Here is a 26356-nt window from a genome sequence, read left to right on the forward strand (position 1 = left end):
AGAAACCAAAATCAGGCCAGTGCAGCTAGAGTTGAATGGGCTGAGGGCAGAAAAGTAGGAGACTAGGTTAGAGAGGAATTCCAAAAACATGTAACATAAAGATTTATATAGATCTTAACTTTGAGTGCAATTTGAAAATGTTGGAAAATCTTAAAATAAGCAGAAAATGGACTCAATATGATTGAGGGTTTTAAAACATCCTTCTGGTTGCTTTGGAGAGAATGTGTTTTGTTCAGTTAACCCTTCAACAACAAGCATGTGGTCCTAGCAAGGGACACCTTGGGATATGGACAACGTATCATTTCTAGATCTAGCTCTTTCCAGTCACTGGTAGATGTTTTAGTACCGACAAAATGGCAGTAGGAAAGCTGAAGAATATTAAAGGAGAAAGATCACAACACTGAATAATTATCAGGAGTAGCAGGCCTCTTCTGCCTTTGCTTTTCATTAACTCTCATTAGAATACATGTATATGTTAGGGATTCTAATATTTATAAATAATTCTGGAAGTTTCCAGTGTATAGTTTTGGTATTTATACAGTCACTAAAATGTAAATGAATAGCAGGTAAGTACTTTGTTCTACTAATAAGAAGCAGGGTAGAAATTCAGACAGATAATATGGTGTGCCCCAGTGAATTTCCCAGTACATAAAGTTTAGAATAACAGCTAGCGATGGCATGTTTCTTCGGTCATCTACTTCAGAACAACAAAAAAGAACAAAAAAAAAACACAAAAAATCTGGGGAACTTGTGCTCACCTGGAGAACTTGCTCTCATCAGCTAATTTTGAGAACAGGAAAAAGGAAATTGCATCCCAGGCAGCCTGACATGAGACAACGGGGCAGTCTCCTTATTGCTTAAACACACAGCATTCTGCAGAGCCGTTCTGCACGTTCCTCCTCACAGAAAGCAAAATCGGCCTCAAAGACCAGGGAAGATATTGCAAAAGGGGATTTATTGAGCTTCATTACATCTTGAAAGGATTAGTTGCACCTGCGCGTAAAGAATCTCAGTCAGTTCAGATAAACAGGCAGGAGGCGCCTGCTTTATTACACTGCTTTCTGGGGCAAATCTGTGACGGGCTCCTGAAGCCGCGGAAGCCTCTCAGCTCACTGCCGAGGAGCAAGAGAGCCATCTTCTGGTACGAGATAGAGAACACAGGGAAGGTTTTCCTGTGGCTTGTTATGAAAGAAAGTTGTTAAACAAAGAATTTTCATTTCTTTGAAGCTGAATTACAGAAGTGTTGAACATACCATTTCCTCCTCAAGATTTTATTCCACTCTCAGTTGCATAAAAGTAAGTAAAAATATACTGTAAAAAGTAAAGTGGGAAGGAGGAGGAAAAAATTAAAAGGCTATCTTTTGTCAGAGGACCTTAAGAGGCAAGTTCTAGGTTTAGGGTTGAGAGTCATTCTCCTCCCCCTAAGAAGTTATTTATTTATTTTCTTATAAATGCATTCAGGTAAATTAGATATTGTATAATTTGGAAATTCTTGAGAGTTAAACATAATTATTTCTGCTCAAGACAGTAATATCAACATTTAGAATTAGAACAAGCACGTATCAAATAATAACAAAGCATAATAACTTTATTAATGTTAAATTATTACAATAGTTTCTATGTTTCAGTTAAAACCTCCCACACTTATGTGAGGTAAATTAATGCTTTTCTCTTAATTTCTGACCTATATTTTAAACTATATGCTCTAAACATCCATATATTAATCTTTATTTGAACCATTACATGAAACAATTCTATTTGGTCTGTAAAATGTACTTTGTTACTACATTTAACAGTTCTAGAGTCCTTACTTAACTAGCAGTTTACATGAATTTTCCTTAAATTTAAGCTGTGATGGACATTCCCAGGTAGTCTCAATGGTTAAACAAAACAAAACAAAAACAAACAAAAAACCCAGCCTGCAAATTCAGAAGACACAAGAGATTCCAGTTCAGTCCTTGGGTCAGGAAAAATCCCCTGGAGAAGAAATGGCAACCCACTTCAGTATTCTTGCCTGGAAAATCCTATAGCCAGAGGAGCCTTTTGGGCTACAGTCCATGGGGTCATAAAGAGTCAGACATGACTGATCACACGCACACTAGACATAACCAAGCACCTCCAGATCGCATTTCAAAGAGGGTGTGTTATCCCAGATTTTAGCTTCCAGCCTCTTTAGAGCTTCCTCAGTTGCACCTACTTACTCTCCTGATGGTTCCAGGTCCCTGGTGGCCAGCATCCAATGACAGGTGAATACGAGAGTATCAAGGCCTGCCATTTTGGCCTAAGTTTGGATCATTCTATGGACCACCTTGGGCCCAGAGCAACTTGTAATGTTGACATCTATCAAACCTCCAGCATGAATTCAGAGTTCAGCCTCTTCCCAGCCCTGCTTCCTTAACCTGCCTTTCACAAGTGCTCATCCCAGCGGCGTTCCCTAATGAGCAGTTTCTCTGCAGGCTCACTCCATCTCAGTGTCTGCTTCGGGGAGAATTCAGCCACTCAAGCTGAAAGACTGCCTCGTTGTAACCTGGTGCTTTGTTTTGCCCTGTCTAGGGGGTACAGTGGTAAAGAACATGCTTATAAATACAGGAGATATAGGAGATGTGGGTTTGGTCCCTGAGTGGGGAAGATCCCCTGGAGGAGGAAATGGCAATCCACTCCAGTATTCTTGCCTGGAGAATCCCACGGGCAGAGGAGCCTGGCGGGCTACAGTCCATAGGATCACAAAGAGTCAGACATGACTGAGTACACATACACAGGTCACATGGAGAAAGATGTTATTTTTACCTTTTTTTTTTTAATAAAATGTTATCAAATACTTGAGATGCATGAGTTTTGGCCATTTTATCTATTTTATATAACTAAAATACTTTACATAATCCTATGTATGTATTGTGTATGTATATGTGTGTATTTGTAATATTGACCTAAATTTAAGATCCTGAGCAGTTTATTGGATTAATGTTTTAAATTCTAGCTAATTTAACTCTAGATCGTGGATGCTTCAAAATGTATTTTAATATAATATGTGCCATAAAGACTTTGTAATTTGAGATGATAGATTGACCTGAAATATTTTATCATTACAAGTTAATAAAGCATACTGAGTACCTTAGATTAAAAAAAAAAAAATCAAGGACTAGAATAAGTATTTTAAAGTGGAAGGAAAATAAATAAATAAATAAAATGGAAGGAAAATGCCCTCTAGTGGTAACTACTAATAAACTTTCTCCTTAAAGCATTAAGCTCAGTGCCTTGTTTATCCCACAGCTAAGTACTCTCACCTGGAAATTCCCAAGGACGGAGGGGCTTGATGGAGGGGCTTGGTAGGCTGCAGTCCATGGAGTCACTAAGAGTCGGACACGACTGAGCGACTTCACTTTCACTTTTCCTTTCATGCATTGGAGAAGGAAATGGCAACCCACTCCAGTGTTCTTGCCTGGAGAATCCCAGGGACGGGGGAGCCTGGTGGGCTGCCATCTATGGGGTCGCACAGAGTCGGACACGACTGAAGCGACTTAGCAGCAGCAGCAACAAGGGTCTACTCTGAGCTAAGCCCAGGATATAACTATGAATAAAGTAGAAAGAGTACAAAACCTCTTCTAATGTACATTCTAGTAAGAAATACAAATTTTAAAACATAAAATAAAATAGTTTCATATTTAGTGAACATGATATAGGGAACATAGGATTTTGAGATAGAGAACAGTTAAGGGGAAAATTTGCTTTGCTGTCAAATACTACTTCTTCATTTCTAGGAAGCTACAATCCTCTCATTTATATTTTGTGGAGTAAGGATGGTTGTCTTTGTTGTTGTCGCTTTGTTTTATATATTGAAGGTGTAAGAGTTTTTGAAGCTAGAATTTCAAATTGGAAAGCGAACCCAGAGCTAAATTGGTTGTCTAGAGACACCCTGAACTACTAATTCATATATACAACATCTAAAATGTTATGTAGCAACTTTAGCTGGTTTGCAGAATAACAATGATGAGGAAACCCATTTTATTTCCCGTAGAAGGGTTTCACAAATATATAATAATTGAGAACCTTCTTCTCACTACGAGTATATAGTCTCATTGATATAAAGAAATAACTTAAGGAAATCATCATAATTATATCAGTTATATGAGCACTGAGAAAAAGAAAAATGAACTTCTTGAAATCCTACAAGATCCCACTGCCTTTATTATTGATGTTCCCTTGTCTCTTTCAAAGTTTGTTTTAGAATTAGACCCAACATGATGTTCATGAATTGCTCCCTGACAGTTTCGGTCTCCCCAGCCACACTTCCACTGTGATGTGTGCTATTAGCTTCTGCATTACTAGCAAGTACCTAGCTGATGCTCGCGTTCCTGGTCCAGAGAACACACTTTAAGTAACAGAAAGAACATGCCTACCTACATGTACTTTAAAAAAAACAAAAACAAAAACTGGAGAGGCAAGAATCAGTATTCACAGGATGTCAGTTCTTCAATTTAATCTGTAGATTCCAATAGATCTGTGAAAAAAAGCCATCGACTTGTGAAAGAAGCCAATCTGAAAAAGCTACATACTGTGTAATTCCAAATATATGACATTCTAGAAAGGGCAAAACTATTGTGATGGTAAAAAAGAACATTAGTTTCCAGGGATTGAGGGGTGGAGAGGAGAGATGCAAAATGGAGCATACAGTATTTTTAGGGCAGTGAAACTATGCTATGTGATTACTGTGAATTTATGAAATTATACATTTCTCCAAAGCTATAGAAGATCCTCCGGAGGAGGGCATGGCAACCCACTCTAGCATTCTTGCCTGGAGAATCCCCGTGGACAAAGGAGCCTGGCAGGATACAGTCCACAGGGTTGCAAAGAGTCAGATATGACTGAGCAACTAAGCATAGCACATAGAATGCATAGCCCCATGAGTGAATTCTAGTGTAAACTATGGACTGCAGGTGATAATGATGTATTAGTATACGTATATCAATTACAATAAATGTACCACTATGGTGGAGGATGTAAAAATGGTGGAGGCTCCATGTGTTTTGGGCCAGGGATGTATGGGATGTATACATCTATTTTTCTCTCAATATTGCTGTTAAACTAAAACTAACCTGAAAAAGTAAAATGTTTTTAAAAACTAATAAAAACAAAATAATCTGTTTTAGAATGTCTTTAGGTTTACATTGAATACTAACCTTCTTTCATCAAGTTTCGGTTAGCACAACCTAATTGTATGTCTTCTCACAAATGTAATCTCAGTGCTATGCTCAGTGCCTGATCCAGGGCTGAAAGCCATTAATAAATAAGCAAATGACTGATGAATCAGTGAAAATGAATGGAGGAAGGAGTTTCTTGTAGCACTGAAAGAATAATCAATATCCTTTATTTTTAGAACACATTTTGTCCAAACTCATGTGCTGTATCTGTGCGCATTTCTTCATAAGAGCTGCTCTTTTTCCATCTGCTCTCAGTGAGAGCATCAGCTTGTTTTTTTTTTTTAATTATTTAGAAAAGACGCCAGGCAACTTCAAATTTTCCAGTGTATAAAGCATTCAATAAAACAGAGAATTCTGGTGTTAGCTCAGGTAAATAAATAATTCACAACACAGTTTTTTATAGCTGAAGATAGAAGAAATTGTGAAGTACAAGGCATGGCAAAGTAATATGAGCACAAAAACATTGGAATAAAATGCACATGGGAATCACATTTTTTTACAGCAAATATTTCATTTATTTAATAAAACGAACATATTTCTGTACAAATGTATAGGGAAGCACTTTTTTAAATAAGTTTTTTCCTCTTAGAATTTAGGGTAATCATATGCAGGAACTAAATACTCGAATTGGACAACTGGATTCTCACTGACAGAGCTTAGGGCAGAGACCATTTTGTTAGTGATCATGAAGAAAATTAGTTAACATACACAGTCACTGAAATATCATGTCTAGTCACCCAGTATCTTTCCTTTGTTTATTCAGAGAAAAAAGGAAATGACCCTAATTTTTTAAAACAAAATTGATGAAAACTTTTTAAAAGTAGAAGGTAGATGGCAGCTTGAACCAGTCATTAATGGGAACCTGACTCCTGTTATTATGCATTTGGTGAGAAACAAATTTTTAAACAAGCTTGAGAACCGAAAACATTAGTATCTCCAGACTACAGGTTAGAAACCTAAACAATAAATTGCTAAAAAACAAGGGAATGAAACCTTGATGCATTTCCTCACACAACTACTTGTTAAGAAATTAGAATCTGTTAAACTTACTCTATAGTAAATTAACATGCTTGAGTTTATTATTCTTTCCTCCCGTGCCCAGAACTGGGAAGGATAGCTTAACATTGAGAATGATGGCCTCCATAAAGTAATAATCTGGCTGCTTATTGCAAATGAACACTATCACTCTCTTCCTTACTTATCACTCTGTTACATAATCTTTTTGGTTGTTCCACTAGAACAGTGGTTCCCAAAGTGTTTACTGTGAACTCCCAGGGAACCCGAGCCCCATTCAAGAGATCCACAAGATGAAAATAATGATGTTATTTGCCTCTCTCTCTCGGTACTTCATAAGTGTATAGTGGATTTTTTTTAGAGGCAGATAGGAGAATCTAGCCATTTTCTACTATCAGACATTTTAGAAATTTGATAAAATCTAAAGCAACACAAACATTAGCAAATCTGCAAACCTGAATAAGGTTGCATGTGAACTCATTGCTTGACCCTCCATGAAGGAAAACAGTCTTGCTGACACTTGATGTTGTCCTTGTGAAGCCCAGGATGAAGAAGCAACTGAGCTATATGGTGCCTGGGCTTCCAACACACTGAAATTGAGAGATATTATATGGGTTTTATTTTAAGCCACTAACTTTTGGTAATTTGCTGCAGTGACAATAAGAAACTACTACAGGAGATAAGTAGTCCCATATTTTTATTTATAAAAAATAAATATTCCACAAATATTTACAGGAGTAGTAGTGAGACATTTGAGTAAGAATTTTATATTATTCTAGGTAAAGAAAGCATATGCTCTTTGGTAAAATATGTGCAGTTATATAAATTGATATTTTATAAATAAACATTTTTGGCATAGGAAATAGAAAGATGATGGTCATTTACAGGCTTAGATTTTGATTTGATTATGTAAGTCATCACAGAATTAGGACTATCACTGAGGCGATTAAGGCATCACCTCAGTCTGGCAGTCTTCTTGTTTAGTTAATTTAACAATTCCCCCCATTTGTTCATCCTTTCATACATGAAAGTGTGAAAGTGACAGTTAATCTCCCAGTCTTTTCTGGTTCTTTATAATCCTATGGACTGTAGCCTGCCTAGTTCGTCTGTCCCTGAAATTCTCCAGGCAAGAAAACTGGAGTATCCATTCCCTTCTCCAGGATCTTCCCAACCCAGGAACTGAACCCAGGTCACGTGCATTGCAGGCAGATTCTTTACCTTTTGAGCATACATGAGAGATTAACCAAAATATTTGGTCTCAACCCCGCTCTCCACGAGTTAAATTGTTCTTGTCTCAGTGTAGAACTCTCAGATTATGAGGTCAGATTACTGGAGGCATTATTTTTGCTGTCTGTATTTCATCTTACTTCCTTATCTCTAAGAACAGTGAGACCATCTGAAGTACTGTTGATTTCTATTGGTGGCTATTTCTATTTCTACCGATGGCTATGAACAGGCACTTGAGACCTTTGCGCAAACATAGCACAAGGAGACTGCAATGATGACCATTAGGAGGATATCACCAAGAGATTGAAGTAAGCCCCCATAAACCAAATCAGTCAGTATCAAAGAATTCAAAGCAAGGGGGATTAAACTGTTTGGCCAAGGGCCTTTTGTTTGTTAACTTCTTGTATTTTCTACAATCCCTGAGCCAGGTACAGCAAGATTTGTACTATGGAGACATTCCTTATTGGTCAGTCAATAAGTTACCTAAAGCAATGATGTTGTTGAAATACACCTTAGCAAAAAAATCAAGAAAGTTTTGTTGTACAGGTGCTAATGGTCTGACATACATCTAATAATACCTTTTTCTTATAGTTTTGGTTGCATATATTTTGATTGACTCTTAAATTAGCAATAATATCTATAGCTGCTGCTGCTAAGTTGCTTCAGTTGTGTCTGACCCTGTGCGACCCCACAGACAGCAGCCCACCAGGCTTCTCTGTCCCTGAGATTCTCCAGGCAAGAATACTGGAGTGGGTTGCCATTTCCTTCTCCAATGCATGCATGCATGCATGCATGCTAGGTTGCTTAAGTCATGTCTGACTCTGTGAGACCCTATGGACAGCAGCCTACCAGGCTCCTCTGTCCACAGGATTCTCTAAGCAAGAATACTGGAGTGGGTTGCCGTGTCCTTCTCCAATAATATCTACTATAATTTACTATAAAGATAATAGAAAATACACTTTTGTTGGAAGTATTTCAGCCTCATAATTGTTATCACTTAATATCATGTATGTTTTTAGAATTGTTGTCAAATTGGGGAAAATGGTATCAAGTCTCTTCCCACATAAGCCATAATATTGTAGGAGTCTGTTATCATACTAGTGTATTATAGGTTTTATATTAGTTTCATGAAAGGTATTTTCAGTTGTATTCATACGATTCATTTCTTTTCAATAACTTGATCATCGTATAATCAAAGACCCTATTCATTATTTACATTGTTTCTCTTAAATGACTGATTTTACTATTGATCTAAAAATTTTTGTTACAGTTCACTTCTAAATACCAGAATGATTTATGCTGATGTTGTACATTTCTAAAATTTTATTTTATATTTCATTTTTTTTGCATTCATTTGTGTTTGGATTTCACTTTCAAATATTCAAAACTACATTTATAACTTTATAATAAGGAGCAGACTTTCTCTTTAGAGAAAAATCCAAGTTGTCAAATGTGTTTAGGATAAACTAAAGAGAAAACTTGTAATTATGGAAAAATACCAAAGCAGTAGTTTTGGTACCATGGCAATAGCTTTTTTGTTTAATGACATCAAGGTTAGGAGCTGTTCATGGCACTTTTTCTATGTACTTAGTGATGTTTTTATGGAATGCTTACAGCTCTTAAAAGTAATGTTGTCAAATAACAGACTATGATTATTATTCAAAAGTAGGTTACAATCATGCTGGTTTTCTGGTGATAAAATGGTTTAAAAAATCATGCAAAGGATTTTCTCTTGAGGCAGTAGGACTCAATAATTGTTAATGATTAGTATTTATTACATGATGCAAACTCTACATCTATGAGTGATAATTGTTTTGGGGTTGTTTATTTAGGCCATCATTATATATACTCTTTCTCATGATTTCTGTTTTTTTAAATGTTTTCCAAGTACTCATACAAAAATGAATCATATTCAACACTAATTCAATATTAGTTTTTAATTCACTAATTCATATAAAGTTTTCTTTTTCTGTAAAACACCACTTTTCATCTTGATTACTAAAGGCAAATACATAAAAAATATGTAACCGAAACTCTTTTTTTACCCATTAAAAAAAAAAAAAATCAAAGGTTTCTTGTTCTGAATATAAGGAACTTGAAAGTCACCACTTTATCCTGACAAGTAAAAAGCTGAACAGACTGAAAGAGAAGGGGGACACAGGGTAAACTGTGGCCTCCAAGACTGGAGAGGCAGGCAAATAGAGAGTCACTGCTCATTACTAGAGCAGAGACTCAAAGTGGGAACTGCAGCAGAAACCAGTGCCAGGGTACAGAACCTGAACTCTAATTGATGAATTGCTGAAGGCTTATGTAGACACATCTGAGAGTTAGAAATTTTGGGGGACCTAACCATAAAGGACCCCCCATAATATTGAGGTTTACTTCTAGGTAAATCTCAAAGCCAAGCAATCCTGTTTCTTGATATTTACCCAAAGGTGCTGAGAACTATATTCACATAAAAAGTCTGCTCATGACTGTTTTAGCCACTCGATTCATAATTGCCAGAACTTTGAAGCAATCAGGATGCCTTTCAGTAGGTGATGGATAAATCAACTGTGGTGCATCCAGACAAAGGACTATTATTCAGGATAAAAAGAAATGAGCTAATGAGCTATCAAGCCATGAAAAGACATGGTAAAATGTTAAATGCATATTACTAAGTGAAAGAAGCCAATTTGAAAAGACTATATACTGTGTGGTTTCAACTGTATGACATTCTGGAAAAAACAACAAAACTACAGAGACATTACAGCTAGTATTTTTAACTATCTTCTTCTATTCTGTGTTCTTTTTATCCCAAGCAAATACCTAAACTGGTTGTTGTTGTTTTTTTTTTCTTTTTTTTTTTTTTTGGTCTAGTGTGATGACCCAAACCTTTATTCCTGGTGGCTCTAGAATCTTAGCAGTCTGTCATGAATTGCAGTGGCTATAGTCAGATTGGCCTTGGTGAGTACAAGTGCTTTTGACCCATGCATAACCTCTGTCCTTGCCACCATCACCACTTTGTTCATGAGCCCATTGGGGAATGACAAGAGTGACTTAGGAAGGAGGCTGATTAATATTCATAAAATGGATCATCCTATCCTCTTGATCATTAAACTCTTCCTTACCTGGGACTCAAATGTCTTCATTTTGTCTGTCCTTTCAGAAAGATCTGTCCCCAGACCTTTTCCTCAGACTTCTTCATCACTGGTTTTCTAGTCATACTACCCTCAAGTCCCTGACCATTTAGCCAGCTCCCTGGCCACAGTCAAGAATTATTATACTGTCAAACATCTGGCCATTTCTCCTTCCAGACAAAATAAGGAAGCAAGAGCACTGCTTAAAGTTCTGCTCACTGTGTGAATTTCCCTTACCATTGCCCTTCAGGGATGACCCACGAGGGACTCTAGTGCTAAAGATGTCCGCTTTGAGGTGGTGTCTGCATATCTCTCAGTACAAGATGCAAACCAAGTCTGAGGTTTCTCTTCCCCAGTCCAGTGATTGTAGGGGACTCCCTATGATGACATAGTTGCAGACTGGAAGAGAAAAAGTCATGTATGATAAGAGTGGGGACCATTGGCAACTGGGCCTCTTTCTTATGTAACCAAGTTGTGCCTTCACAATCCAATCTGAAGCATTTCCATTTGATGATGGAAAGTTGCTGTTGTGCACACCCACCCTTATAGCTTGATGAGTCAGCCATGCCCTGTTCATGATGGGCAACTCAGGTCACATAGTAACTTGATCTTTTCTAAGGCCTAATGGCCTGCCAGAAGGCGTTTCTGAAAGGAGAATAGTTATCTACAAGACTGTCAGGGCATTGCTCCAGAATCTTCAGAGTCTTTGATGTGATCACCTACAGAGCCCTATTAAAGATTCCAGACAGCATCCCGGTCTACCTCTGACACTTCAGGCATCGCTGGATCTGGTCCAAAGAGCAGAACAGCTGTGTAACAGCCTGGACTTGTTACAGAGCTTCTCTCTTATACTGGACTCTACTCAAAACTAGCAGCTTTGGTGTTACTCAGTGGGTTGGAGCAGCACATGTAAATGAGGAACATATTGCTTCCAAATCTAGAGAGACCCACTGGGCATTATGCCTCTTAGTTGGTTACAGGATGATCCAAATGCCGTGATTTATCCTTTAACTCAGAGGGGATGTCTTGACATGCCTGAACCCCCAGAAATTTTGCTGGGGTAGAAGCCACTGATTTTTTTTGTTTAATTTATTTTTCACCCTTTGACACATAAATGTCTTACCAATGAGCCTAAAGCAGTTGCTATTTCTTGCTCACTATGTCCAATCCACATAATATCATCAGCGTAATTATTGTGGTCTCTTGGGAGGCCTGGCGTGCTGCAGTTCTTGGGGTCACAAAGAGTTGGACGTGACTGAGCGACTGAACTGACTGAACTGACTGACTATGGAAGGGAAGGCAATCAAGATCCCCAGTGTGAGCTAAATTGTAACACAGACCTGGAGAGTTGGGATACTCCTGACATAAGAGTGTGAGGGTGTTTCTCTGGCCTTGCCAGCTGAAAGCAAATGGTTCTGGTTACCTGTACTAGTAGACATAGAGAAAACAGTGTGTGCTCAGTCAACACCTGCATACCACCTGATGAAACTTAGAATACTCCACTGTTCTCCAAGATACATTTTCTGCAAAAGCCAAATAGATGAGTTGAATGAGGGTGTGGTAGGAATCATCACCCATGCTTCCATCAAGTCCCTGGTAATGGCAGTATTCTCTGCAGTCCCTCTGTGAATGTGGTATAACTTTTGGCTTCTTAGTGCAGTTCAAGTGGCTTCCACCTGGCCTCCGCTACCATAATAGTCCTTATTCCACAGACCAGGGAACCAGTGTGGGGATTCTGTTAGTTTCTATGTATGTCTTTTCCAGAACTGGAGAAATGACAAGACAGTGGATTTGCAGACCCAATGCAAAGTGGTTCCATTATAGAATTATTTATATTTTAAAATTTATAACATTATTACTTTATTTAATTTTGGCCATGATCATTTCAGGGCTTCCCTGGTAGCTCAGCTGGTAAAGAAATTGCTCTAATGCAGGAGACCTAGATTCGGTCCCTGGGTTGGGAGGATCCCCTGGACAAGGGACTGGCTACCCACTCCAGTATTCTTGCCTGGAGAATTCCATGGACAGAGGAACTTGGCAGGGTACAGTCCATGGTCGCAAAGAGAAGGACACGACTGAGCTACTAACACTTTCACTTTCACATGATCATTTCAAGGAAAAAAAACTGTAAACCTTTTTAGTTGCCAATATAGACATAAAAATTTAGTAGGAAGAAAAAAATCCAGAGTCATATCCATGAAATCTTTGAGAAATCAACTTGAGTCTCAACATGATAAAGAATATAATGTGTGAAGAAACAAACACAAGAGCTAAGCATGCACATAGCATGTTTTGTTCTTTTCTCATAGAAGTTCAGAATGATATATTAATAATTAAAAGAAACATTTAAGAGGAAAATTCCTTATACTTTACTGTCCATGATGGCTAGCATATTAAACAAAAACTGGTCAAATTATTACTATTAAACAAAAACTGGTCAAATTATACAAATTATTACTACCCAACTATTTTCGGCATTTCAAGTACATATTCTTGAGATTTTCTCAAGTCTGACTCCTTGGTTTAAGATTCCTCTGGAAAACATGCTACTGAAAAACATTCTCCTAAATTACATTCTACAGTGTAAAAACATCTTAGTGGTATTATTAGATGTACTGTTTGAAAGTGATTGCCTGTTTAACATTTTCGTATTAGCACATGACTCAGGCATTTTATAGGAGTTAAAATTTTTGCAAAACTTTATGTTCCTGAAGTATAGTAGAAAACTTTATAAAATATGTTCCTATATATTTAATAATAAAATTTAATAAGTATTATATTCCTTTACATAAAAAGCAGAATTTCTTTTTATGTAGCAGAAACTCATTTTGTAAGTCAAATTTTTTTATTCCCACTTTCAGTCAAATGTGATTTTAAGTAACAATCATTTAACATTGAGTAATCTGTGTGTGTTTGTGCCCTTCAGAGTATCTTTCAATTTACAAAAGTGTCATATAAACCAGAATATGCTGTTTATTGCATGTGGCCAGAACTTAAACAGGAAATCCAAGAACAAGAGTGTAGTACTTTCCATGTTATCAGAATTGGCAGTTTATTGGATTTATGACCAGTTTTGAACTGCTGAAAAGTAATTAACAGCTTCAGACATGGAAAGTTACTCAAATAAAAAAGCATACTGATACTTTGAGTTAATATGTAGGAATCACACATGTGCATATTAAAGGACATTATGAAAAAAAAATTACTGGGGCTTAACTACAACAAAGAGACTTTGAATAGTCATATGGAAAAACGTCTTGAATTATCATACCTTAAAACCTTCACCAAAGAAGATGGTAGAACCTCCTTTTTGGAGATCCAAATGAAAAGGTTGACTGGATTTTTATCTTTCAGACTTAAAACCCATGTAATGTCAGGAACCCAAACAGACAAACTTCTTTTTTCTATGATTACATTATTTGAAAGGCTTGAAAAATCTCAGCCCTTCAGTTGCTTTCTGGGGCTTGTCTCCTACTGAGTCCCACAAAGGAATCAGAGATCAAATTGCCAACATCTGCTAGATCATTGAAAAACTGAGACAGTTCCAGAAAAACATCTACTTCTGCTTAATTGACTATGCCAAACCGTTTGACTGTGTGGATCACAACAAACTGGAAAATTCCTACGGAGATGTGCATACCAGACCACCTGACCTGCCTCCTGAGAAATCTGTATGCAGGTCAGGAAGCAACAGTTGGAACGGGACATGGAACAACAGACTATTTCCAAATTGTGAAAGGAGTGCATCAAGGCTGTATATTGCCACCCTGCTTATTTAACTTATATGCAGAGTACATCATGAGAAATGCTGGACTGGATGAAGCACAAGCTAGAATTAAGATTGCTGGGAGAAATATCAATAACCTCAGATGTGCAGATGATACTACCCTTATGGCAGAAAGCAAAGAAGAACTAAAGAACCTCTTGATGAAAGTGAAAGAGGAAAGAGAAAAGGTTGGCTCAAAACTCAACATTCAGAAAACTAAGATCATGGCATCCGGTCCCATCACTTCATGCAAATAGATGGGGAAACAATGGAAACAGTGACAGACTTTATTTTGGGGGGCTCCAAAATCACTGCAGATGGTGACTGCAGACATGAAATTAAAAAACACTTGCTCCTTGGAAGAAAAGCTATGTCCAACCTAGACAGCATATTAAAAAGCAGAGGCATTACTTTGCCAACAATGGTCCATCGAGTCAAAGCTTTGGTTTTTCCAGTAGTCATGTATGGATGTGAGAATTGGACTATAAAGAAAGCTGAGTGCTGAAGAATTGATGCTTTTGAACTGTGGTGTTGGAGAAGACTCTTGAGAGTCCCTTGGACTGCAAGGATTTCCAACCAGTCCATCCTAAAGGAAATCAGTCCTGAATATTCATTGGAAGGACTGATGCTAAAGCTGAAACTCCAATACTTTGGCCACCTGATGCGAAGAACTGACTCATTTGAAAAGACGCTGATGCTGGGAAAGATTGAAGGTGGGCAAAGAAGGGGACAACAGAGGATGAGATGGTTGGATGGCATCACCAACTCAATGGACATGAGTTTGAATAAGCTCTGGGAGTTGGTGATGGACAAGGAGGCCTGGTGTGCTGCAGTCCATGGGGTTGCAAAGAGTCAGACATGACTGAGCGACTGAACTGAATGGATATATTTTCTTCCCAGGCACCAACCCACGTAAAGCACAGCAGTCACTGGAGTTGCCAACTCATCAAAAGCAGGGTCTAGCCCAGCATTAACCTAATTCTATGCTGCAGCCACTTTCTTGTGCATTTGGGAGTAACTCTCTGGCTTCCGGCCAGCATCTCTGGGCTCTGATTTTCAAGTGACATAATCAGTTACTTTAAAATGTTTACCTCCTGCATGCTGCAGATGGAATGCCATCATTACAAAGGAGCAAATTTACAATCAGATCGAAAGCCTCTGATCATGGCTTTGCCAGTGGATTTGAGCCCTGGTTTCGGCTTTCTCTAGACTCATATTTCCTCAATAATGATGCAGTACCTTGGTCATTATGATTCACTCTGAGATGATGAAGTCATTATGTGCCTTGCTTTTTCCTTTGCAGAGCATTGGTAAGCACTTTAGGGAAAATTTTATACAAATCTTTGAAATTTCTGGCAAGGAAAATAGGCAGACATCTGGAAAAGAAGCAGCATCACGTATCGCCATCCAAAATGTATTTTTACTTCATGTCTATACTTTTTCCAAAAGCTTATAATACAAGTTCCTCTCAGCCATGAGCCTTCCTTGAACACAAGTACCTGAATAATATATGAGTTATCTTCCATAATTTAGAGAAAAAAGTCTATGTTTCTATCTCATCCCTGTATTTCAGAGGGCTGCAGTGTGGTGTAGAGCTGTCACATGCATTAAATCAATAGCATTTACTGTTGGCAGGAAAATATAATCGGCACCCAATAAGTAGAAACATAAATACAGCCTTGCAAGGAAGTTAGTCAATAAGTGCATTTCTTCTCCATCTGCTGCTGCTGAATTTGGCTACAGTTTTCCTTTCTGGTGGTTTGTAGTCTCTGTCTTCTGATATGTTCTCCTTGGTAGAGGCTTTATGAGGTGATTTCCTGAGCTGTTATAAGATTCTTTTCCACACTCATTGAGTGGCTGCTTTGATTGAACTTAACAGTACCTTCAGAAATTCTGGTGGAAATCTTTTCTTAGTTGAGGTTTTTAGATACTGGCTATATAACCAAATAAGGAGTTCCATATTTCAAAGTAGTGTGTTTGGAAGGGTGCCCAGAGCAAAGAAAACATTAATAGGCATAAAAAGCTAGCATATGGATGCTATAAGAAGTATAATGGAAAATGTCCAAATAGAATAGTGGAACCTTCCAATCAAAGGGTGTGAGGGGCAGTGAGGAAAATATGTTCTCTCTTATGTTTCTGCCAAAATGTAAGGACAATACAACCTATACAGTAAATCCAGAAGATGCTGGAAACTGCAAAAAAACAGAACATTAGTTGCAGCCAGCTTAGTTTAAAATAATGTACTATTTATGTCTGAATTTGATTGCAGTTATATTCCATATTACTTGACCTACTTTATTTATTTTATTGTCTATTAAGACCACCTTAAATTAATGTAATTAGATTGTCCTTTATTGTTCACATAGAAAAAATAAAAGATGAAGAGTTATTTCCTTGGAAAGGCCAATCCAAAAAAGAAGAACTCAATCTGTTGGTAATTGTCTTTGCATTCCTATTATGCATCTAGGTATGTGTAAGGTGTATAAGCAGGGAATAAGGCAAAACTGCTTCTTTTCATGGGTTTAAAAGCTAGCAAAAATGATAGTTGTCAACCTTTTCTTTGTCCATGTTAGGGCAGTAATTTCAAGGTTTTTGATTATAATTTTTTTTGTTCTCAAATTTTAATGAACACTTCTCATCTGGAGTCCTGAATATAACTGTTAATTGAATTGTTTTTATGTTGATGAACATTGCTTTTAGGTAAGGGTTTTCATGTCCTTTATAAGACTTAAAAATTCTTCTAATGGTAGGGTATCACAACACACTACACTTGGATAGATGAAAGGCAGAATTTTTTGTTGTTTATAGCTACAAACTAGAAAAGGATGTCGGGCAAGGCCAAGGAGGTTGCACCCAGGGGCAGAGTTAAAGCAAACTGTAGTGATAAGAGGCAGCTTAGGTATGGCAAGCAGGGTGGGGTTCCCTGAAGCCTAGGATCCTACAAAATCATTCAGTCTAGCTGATCTTTAGCCTGAGGCTGTCTCTAGTCTCTTCCCTGACCTTGGGGTAATTAGGGCTGATACATTGTTGCTTGGAATGAGAGCCCAGTAAGGGAAGTCATCTATTGGATAGATTAATTAGCTACTCAATTAGCTTAATTAGCTACTCAAGAAAAAAAACTGATCAACCTCAAGTCAGGACTTCAAAACTGTGTTAAGATAGCACAATTATGTATATATTTATACACACACACATATAAAGTGATACAAACTCAAAATATTATTTATAATTTTTTCAGGCATTCACTCATTCATTCATACTTGCAATAAGTATTTGATGAATGCACAGTAGAAGCTGACACCATGTGAGCACAGAGAAAGATGAATCAGAGGCTTTCAGTTCATCAAGAGACAAAACAATGACAATACAGTAGACGTTGTAAGAGATTGTTAAGAGACAGGTGATATCGGAACACCAATGTGATTGTCAGTTGACAGTCCAAAGCACCCAGGAAAGCTTCCAGACATAGAATGCATCATGAAGAAAGATACAGAGTCTAGGTAAAATTTAATAAGCAGAAATCTTAGAAAAAGCCAAGAATAAATGAACTTTATAAGTAAAAAAAAAAAAAGAGAGAGACTCAGAAAGATAAACTTGGTTCATGTCACAGATGTGGAAAACACCCATTATTTATCTGTATGTTCCCTTGCATGATCAACATCAACTTTTCTTAATCACACATTAAATGTATTTGACCATCTAGGCATGATATATGAGCATTGTAATAATCTGGCCGGAAGGACCTAGCATAGTAAAGAATAGACTTAGAATTTCATTCTTCCAAAATAGATTCACAATCTCCTCCACGAGACCAATACACATCTGGGTCCTCGTCTGATCCAGAAATCTTAGACCAGAGCTTTATGGTGGCTATAACTGGGGTTGAGTTTTGCATGAGGCAAAAGCAAAGAGTAAAATAAAGGTGGAGTCTCATGCAGAGACATAAATGAGTTCTCAAAATGTTAAATGTTAAACCCAAAAGAAAAGGCAGGAAGTAAATTTAAGGTTTAGTGATAGATAGGAGGAGTGTGCTGAATCCTGGAATCCAGCCTAGAAATACACTCAGAACAAGGGATGGGAAGAAAGTTGTAATGAAGGTTGGTGACTTAACCTGTAGGTAAGGAGGGAGCCCTTAGGGACACAGTGTGTTGATGGTGGAGTTTTATAAAATCAAGGCTTTCTGTTTGTATTTTATGACATCAAAACAACTCTATACTGGAGGAAATATATTGGGACGGTTGATTTTTCAGTTCAGTCGCTCAGTCGTGTCCGACTCTTTGTGACTCCGTGAACCACAGCACGCCAGGCCGCCCTGTCCATCACCAGCTCCTGGAGTCCACCCAAACTCATGTCCATTGAGTCAGTGATGCCATCCAACCATCTCATCCTCTGTTGTCCCCTTCTCCTCCTGCCCCCAGTCCTTTCTAGCATCAGGGTCTTTTCAAATGAGTCAGCTTTTCACGTCAGGTGGCCAAAGTATTGGAGTTTCAGCTTCAATATCAGTCCTTCCAATGAACACCTGGGACTGATCTCCTTTAGGATGGACTGGTTGGATCTCCTTGCAGTCCAAGGGACTCTCAAGAGTCTTCTCCAACACCACAGTTCAAAAGCATCAATTCTTTTGCACTCAGCTTTCTTTATAGTCCAACTCTCACATCCATACATGACTACTGGAAAAACCACAGCCTTGACTACATGGACCTTTCTTGGCAAAGTAATGTCTCTGCTTTGATTTTTAACTGGAGTTAACTGGAGTTAACTGGAGTCTGACATGACTGAAGTGACTTAGCATGCACACAAATGGAAGCCAGCATGCAAATTAGATTATACTTTTTAATTTTAATAATAAAGAAATTTACTATATTATATTGATTCAGAGCCCATATACAATTAAACCTTGATTTTTAAAAAGAATTATTGATCATCAGAATCTGATAAAATTTATTAGGTGTGGCTCTAGAGCTCCCTCTGTGGGAGGGCTCATAATGTAGAAAAATATATAATCTACTTATTTTCTCATTGAGAAATGATAAATAGGGTCAAAGAAGCATAAAATGTGTCAATTGTACATACCAGTTATATGAAAGAGTTAACCTCTTGGGTTATGATCCCTTTGCCTCTCATTGAAGATGCAGATTGTAACTTGTACCCCAAATGAATAAACTCCATTTCTGAGTCATCCCCCAAATCTTCTGAAAACTCAAGTTTCAAATTTTAACTTGTCAAATTCAAACTGACTTCACTCTTATTCTCCTGTTCAAATTTCCCCTTATTGCTGAAGATATGTCTCTTTACAGTTGGGGCATCTAAGTCATGATTGAAACAAAATAGTTACTGAGTTTAGTCCTATATCTTGGAGGATACACATAAATAGATTTTATTCACACTCTGATATTTTCCACTCCAACTTCATTATTATTTTCAGCATTGGCTTGTGGACAGTTAGTTGTCCTTGGAATGTCCAATACTCTGACATTGACTACTTACTTCATAGTTTTGTCATTGAATATGCTTCTGTATCTCCAATACTATTCTTATACAGGTGTTATACACATAGATGGGTTTTATCATTTTTCTGTCTGATAGCTTCTATTTTTCAAGCTTAGTCTGCTGTATCTACTGTGATTACTGTACATTATGGACTCATTTCTGCCATTTTTATTTTATTTCTATCACCATTATTTACCATTCTTAATGTGTCATTTTTATGTTCCCATTTTTCTTATATTTTACTTTTTTGGCATATTGATTGTTTCTTCCTTTTAGAACTGGAAATACTTTGAAATTTTTCACATATATATTTAATTTAACAGTATTCTGTTCAGTATCTCAAGCCCCTACCAAATAATATAATGTACTTAGAGCACTTTAATTCTGAGATCTCCTTTCCTGATTTATAGGTTATTGTTACACATTGAATAGAATATTATTTGTATTTATTGTTAAATATATAATTAGAGTCCACTATTGTTGTTTAGACAATATCTATTTCAGCTTACTTATGCATTTACTTGTTTCTTTACCCATTATTCCTACATCTCAGTTCCTTTTTCCTCTTCCTTAAGTGTATCTGATAGAAATTCCTTTTGTCCAGGTCTGTGAATGTACATTTTTTAATTTGAAATTTATTCAGTTTGGTTTCTATTTTCTTTTTATTTTCTTTTCATTGTTTTTGTTTCTGTTGATTGTTTTGTTTTATTTGTCCCTAAAAATTTCTTGAGTTTTCTTATGAGCCCAGTAACGAATTAGAAGTATGTGTTTTCACTGATTTAAAGTCTTCTTGTTTTGTTTCCAGAGGCCTATTCAGATATTCATACCATGTGCTTCAGAGGAAGAAGATCACGGAATGTTTTGATTTGGATGACTGGTAGGAGAAATGGGAGAAGACTGTTTATAGACCTGAAATGAGACCTAGAAGGGGAAATCCCCACAGGAGACTGAGAGCAAGACAAGGAGTAAGTGCCTCAAAAGGGGATGGGGAAGTGCGAGGAAGATCTTGTGAAACTTTTTATGCTATAGTAAGGAATTTGATTCAAGGTCACTGATACTGACACATCAAGACTAACTGTCATTATGACTTGATGAATAATCAAGCTAGTATGTTACAATTTTTTCAAAATAAATGGACTTCTATAACTTTTGTTAATATAAGTCTACAACTAGTAGCCCTTTGAAACTAACCCTTTTAACTGTTAAAGATTTTACTTGGAAAGTAGACACAACAGTCATAGCTTAGTAAAGACACACCAGAATTCTAGCCTTTCTAAAACACAGAGAGTGAAAGTGTGTTTGTGTGTATATGTTTAAAAATCCCTTTCCATCTGACTTAACCACCTTGTTTTTGGATCTGTTAAATCTGGTCATCTACTTTGACCCAGGGATAGAATTTAAAAGTCACTGCTCGATCTGGGAGTCTTTCTTGCCCTGCTTTTGACATGAGGTTTCAGGGAAGCTCATACTATAGCAACAGTGTGATACTCTGAGGCTGCCTGTTTCAGAGTAGCCCGTTACTCACAATGTTTCTCACAACCCATCTCTGTCCAGGCCTTTATACTAATCATGCAAATAAGTGTTCTCTCCTCTGTAATTCAAACGACTTAAAGGGAGGCGTACCTTTTACTTGCTGTTTTCACTCCCTCTATATCAGATAAGACTTAACATGGTGTTTTGCAAAGACATTAAATGAATAAATCAGTAAGTTGATAACTTGATTCCTATTTTCTGAAAAAGTCCCTGATGCTGGGAGAGATTGGGGGCAGGAGGAGAAAAGGACGACAGAGGATGAGATGGCTGGATGGCATCACTGACTCGATGGACATGAGTTTGAGTAAACTCCGGGAGTTGGTGATGGACAGGGAGGCCTGGTGTGCTGCGATTCATGGGGTCGCAAAGAGTCGGTCACAACTGAGCGACTGAACTGAACTGAACCCCTTATAAGCCTTTCTCTTAGCCATAATTTCTTGTCCTCTGAGCCTCAAATTAAAAGCCAACTCCTAACCAATATTATAGGCTCTGGTAGTTATCATCTGAAAAATGTGTCTGAAATATGCTTTCTGCCAGGTGTGGCAAGACAAATGCAAATATGATATTCTCCTTTTTTGGTAAACAAGTTGAGTGCCATGTAAGTGGCATTCATTACATTCTATTTAATTCTACTTTTATTAAGCTCCCATTTTTCTTTAAATAACTATGAAGAGCACACTCTGTCAGAAGTATCAAATTTATAATGAGCATGAGGTATCAAGACAATCAATTGCTTAGTTTTGAAAATCACTCACTTGCAAAAACTGAAATTATTTCCAGTGTGAAAACATAAACAATAGCAAAATCACAGTTGGATTTGGGGATGGCTCTTTTTTTTTTTTTTTGGTCAAAAACACTTAATTCATGATATAAGCCTCATTGACCAGAGAAGCAAAAAGAGAGATAAAAATAATTTATCTGGAATAAAAGAAAAAAGTTATTCATTTTCAATTATTTGAAATATCCAAATATTTTTAATTGGTGAATTTTATTTTACTGATCTCAAGCAATGTATAGTAGTTTCAGTTACATAACTTAAGCTTTCATAAAGGTGAAACAAACGTCTAATCTCTACCATCTCCACATGAATTACTAACATCACATATAAATATGTACAGGGTTTCCTGTACATCTGTTTCATAATTCTCCTCCCAGGATGACTAGCTAGAGAATTTAAATGCCGTGATGGCTCTACACCAGCTGCCATGCTCAAAGAGCCCTTCCTGGAAAAAGTCTAGTGAATAGGCATAAAGAATGCCATTCTTGGAAGTAAGACTGGAGGCACCAGAAAATGTTCTTTTGTAGCAACTGAATTGTCATGTATCCTCAAATTTAACTCTAATCTAAAAAAAAGATCTTCCCCTTGATTTGCACTTGTGATATAAACATTTACATAAAACCAAGAATTAGGCAAATCAAAGGTTGCCACAATTTGAATTATCTCAGTTGAAAAGATTACATTTATGATTTATGTGTATGGTTGATTCATGTTTTTCTCATGTCTACTGTTATAATGAAATAGACCACTCAGGTTTTAAGAGAAATTAATGTGTGTTTTCTTTTAAACATTGTCAGTATCCACCCTTCATTTGTACTTTCTTTCTGCTAGAATATAAATAGTGCAGTCAGAATTGTAGAACCTGTAATACACATGGACCTAGGATAGCAGAATTCATGTTGAAAGTTTACCCACCCAAAAAGCTTCATTTCCTAGACTACAGTAAAATATTTAATCAATAAAAGCACACAATTTTCACTGAAGTTGGATGTTATATATTCAATTGCTTTATGTTCTTCTTATGTAAGATAGTTGAAAAAAGTATAGTTTAAGTAAAAATGAAAGTTGTAAAAAAGTAAAAGCTAGATAATTTAATCCCCTCCCTTAAATATCTAGATGTATTCTAAAATGTCAATCAAGATTAGAATGAAGCATTAGAAGGGAATATTTAGAGGGTAAATTCAAGCATATAGCTCCCAAAATGACAAACTTAATGTGATGAACAGAACAAAAACTTTTGAGCACATTTCAGTTTAACAGAATTTTCCCAGTGGACAAGTATTCAGTAAACATAAAATTAACAGAAAGTTATTGACAAGATTTAGTTACAATTTTATATGTTCTTCTTTGGAGAGAAGTCTCAAAAGTATGATTGACTATGTTTGTTTAGTTTGAAAAATCTAAGGAACTAATAAACTTTAAAGATAATTTACTTCCAGAAATAGTAGCAGTGTTATTAGCAGCTGCGGTAGGAATGAGTACTGGTACTAATAGTAGTACTCAGAGTTGGTGTTTGTTAAGCACCAGTGTGTGTTTAGTTGCTCAGTCGTGTCTGACTCTTTCGGCCCTGTGAGCTGGAGCCCACCAGATTCTTCTGTCCATGGGCTTCTCCAATCAAGAATACTGGAGTAGGTTGCCATTTCCTCCTCCAGAAGGTCTTTCTGACCCAGGGATCGAACCCGTATCTTCTGTGTCTCCTGTATTGGCAGGTGGATTCTTTACCACTGAGTCACCTGGGGAGCCCTATTAAGCACCTACTATGTGCCTAATAGAAGCAAGTTCCGATGCTGTAAAGAGCAATATTGTATGGGAACCTGGAAGTTAGGTCCATGTACCAAGGCAAATTGGCAAGTGGTCAAACAGGAGATGGCAAGAGTGAATGTCGACATTCTAGGAATCAGCGAACTAAAATGGACTGGAATGGGTGAATTTAACTCAGATGACCATTGTATCTACTACTGTGGGCATGAATCCCTTAGAAGAAATGGAGTAGCCATCATGGTCAACAAAAGAGTCTGAAATGCAGTACTTGGATGCAATTTCAAAAATGACAGAATGATCTCTCTTCATTTTCAAGGCAAACCATTCAATATCATGGTAATCCAAGCCTATGCCCCCACCAGTAACCCTGAAGAAGCTGAAGTTGAACAGTTCTAGAAGACCTACAAGACCTTTTAGAACTAACACCCAAAAAAGACGTCCTTTTTATCATAGGGGACTGGAATGCAAAAGTAGGAAGTCAAGAAACACCTGGAGTAACAGGCAAATTTGGCCTTGGAGTATGGAATGAAGCAGGGCAAAGGCTAATAGAGTTTTGCCAAGAGAACGCACTGGTTGTAGCAAACACCTTCTTCCAACAACACAAGAGAAGACTCTACACATGGACATCACCAGATGGTCAACACCAAAATCAGAATGATTATATTCTTTGCAGCCAAAGATGGAGAAGCTCTATACAGTCAACAAAAACATACTGGGAGCTGACTGTGACTCAGATCACGAACTCCTTATTGCCAAATTCAGACTTAAATTGAAGAAAGTAGGGAAAAACCACTGGACCATTCAGGTGTGACCTAAATCAAATCCCTTATGACTATACAGTGGAAGTGAGAAATAGATATAAGAGACTAGATCTGATAGACAGAGTGCCTGATGAACTACGGACGGAGGTTCGTGACATTGTACAGGAGACAGGGATCAAGACCATCCCCATGGAAAAGAAATGCAAAAAGGCAAAATGGTTGTCTGAGGAGGGCTTACAAATAGCTGTGAAAAGAGGAGAAGTGAAACACAAAGGAGAAAAGGAAAGATATTCCCATGTGAATGCAGAGTTCCAAAGAATCGCAGGAGAGATGATAAAGCTTTCCTCAGCGGTCAATGCAAAGAAATAGAGGAAAACAACAGAATGGGAAAGACTAGAGATCTCTTCAAGAAAATTAGAGATACCAATGGAACATTTCATGCAAAGATGGGTTCGATAAAGGACAGAAAAGGTATGGACCTAACAGAAGCAGAAGATATTAAGAAAAGGTAGCAAGACTACACAGAAGGACTGGACAAAAAAGATCTTCATGACCCAGATAATCACGATGGTGTGATCACTCACCTAGAACCAGACATCCTGGAATGTGAAGTCAAGTGGGCCTTAGGAAGCATCACTATGAACAAAGCTAGTGGAGGTGATGGAATTCCAGTTGAGCTATTTCAAATCCTGAAAGATGATGCTGTGAAAGTGCTGCACTCAATATGCCAGAAAATTTGGAAAACTCAGCAGTGGCCACAGGACTGGAAAAGGTCAGTTTTCATTCCAATCCCAAGAAATGCAATGCCAAAGAATGCTCAAACTACCACATAATTGCACTCATCTCACACACTAGTAAAGTAATACTCAAAATTCTCCAAGCTAGTCTTCAGCAATACGTGAACTGTGAACTTCCAGATGTTCAAGCTGGTTGTAGAAAGGGCAGAGGAACCAGAGATCAAATTGCCAACATCCACTGGATCATCGAAAAACTGAGACAGTTCCAGAAAAACATCTATTTCTGCTTTATTGACTATGCCAAAGCCTTTGACTGTGTGGATCACAATAAACTGTGGAAAATTCTGAAAGAGATGGGAATACCAGACCACCTGACCTGCCTTTTGAGAAATCTGTATGCACGTCAGGAAGCACCAGTTAGAACTGGACATGGAACAACAGACTGGTTCCAAATAGGAAAAGGAGTGTGTCAAGGCTGTATATTGTCACCCTGCTTATTTAACTTATAGGCAGAGTACATCATGAGAAATGCTGGGCTAGAGGAAGCACAAGCTGGAATCAAGATTGCTGGAAGAAATATCAATAACCTCAGATATGCAGATGACACCACCTTTATGGCAGAAAGTGAAGAGGAACTAAAAAGCCTCTTGATGAAAGTGAAAGAGGAGAGTGAAAAAGTTGGCTTAAAGCTCAACATTCAGAAAACTAAGATCATGGCATCTGGTCCCATGACTTCATGGCACATAGATGGGGAAACAGTGGAAACAGTGACTGATTTTATTTTGGGGGGCTCCAAAATCACTGCAGATGGTGACTGCAGCCATGGAATTAAAAGATGCTTACTCCTTGGAAGAAAAGTTATGACCAACCTAGACAGCATATTTAAAAGGAGAGACATTACTTTGTCAACAAAGGTCTGTCTAGTCAAGGCTATGGTTTTTCCAGTAGCCATGTATGGATGTGAGAGTTGGA

General features: G+C 37.5%; 1 long non-coding RNA gene across 1 annotated transcript in view; it reads left to right on the forward strand.

Annotated features, from left to right (window-relative positions):
- LOC122673816 overlaps positions 1 to 26356 on the forward strand; it is a 52348-nt gene that overhangs the window by 22512 nt on the left and 3480 nt on the right. The window contains exons 3-4 of the long non-coding RNA XR_006334837.1: positions 10299 to 10385; positions 20620 to 20779. This is a non-coding gene — a long non-coding RNA (uncharacterized LOC122673816). The remainder of the gene's footprint in view (positions 1 to 10298; positions 10386 to 20619; positions 20780 to 26356) is intronic.

The sequence above is a fragment of the Cervus elaphus genome, chromosome 18 (assembly GCF_910594005.1).
Source record: "Cervus elaphus chromosome 18, mCerEla1.1, whole genome shotgun sequence".
Taxonomy (NCBI): Eukaryota; Metazoa; Chordata; class Mammalia; order Artiodactyla; family Cervidae; genus Cervus; species Cervus elaphus.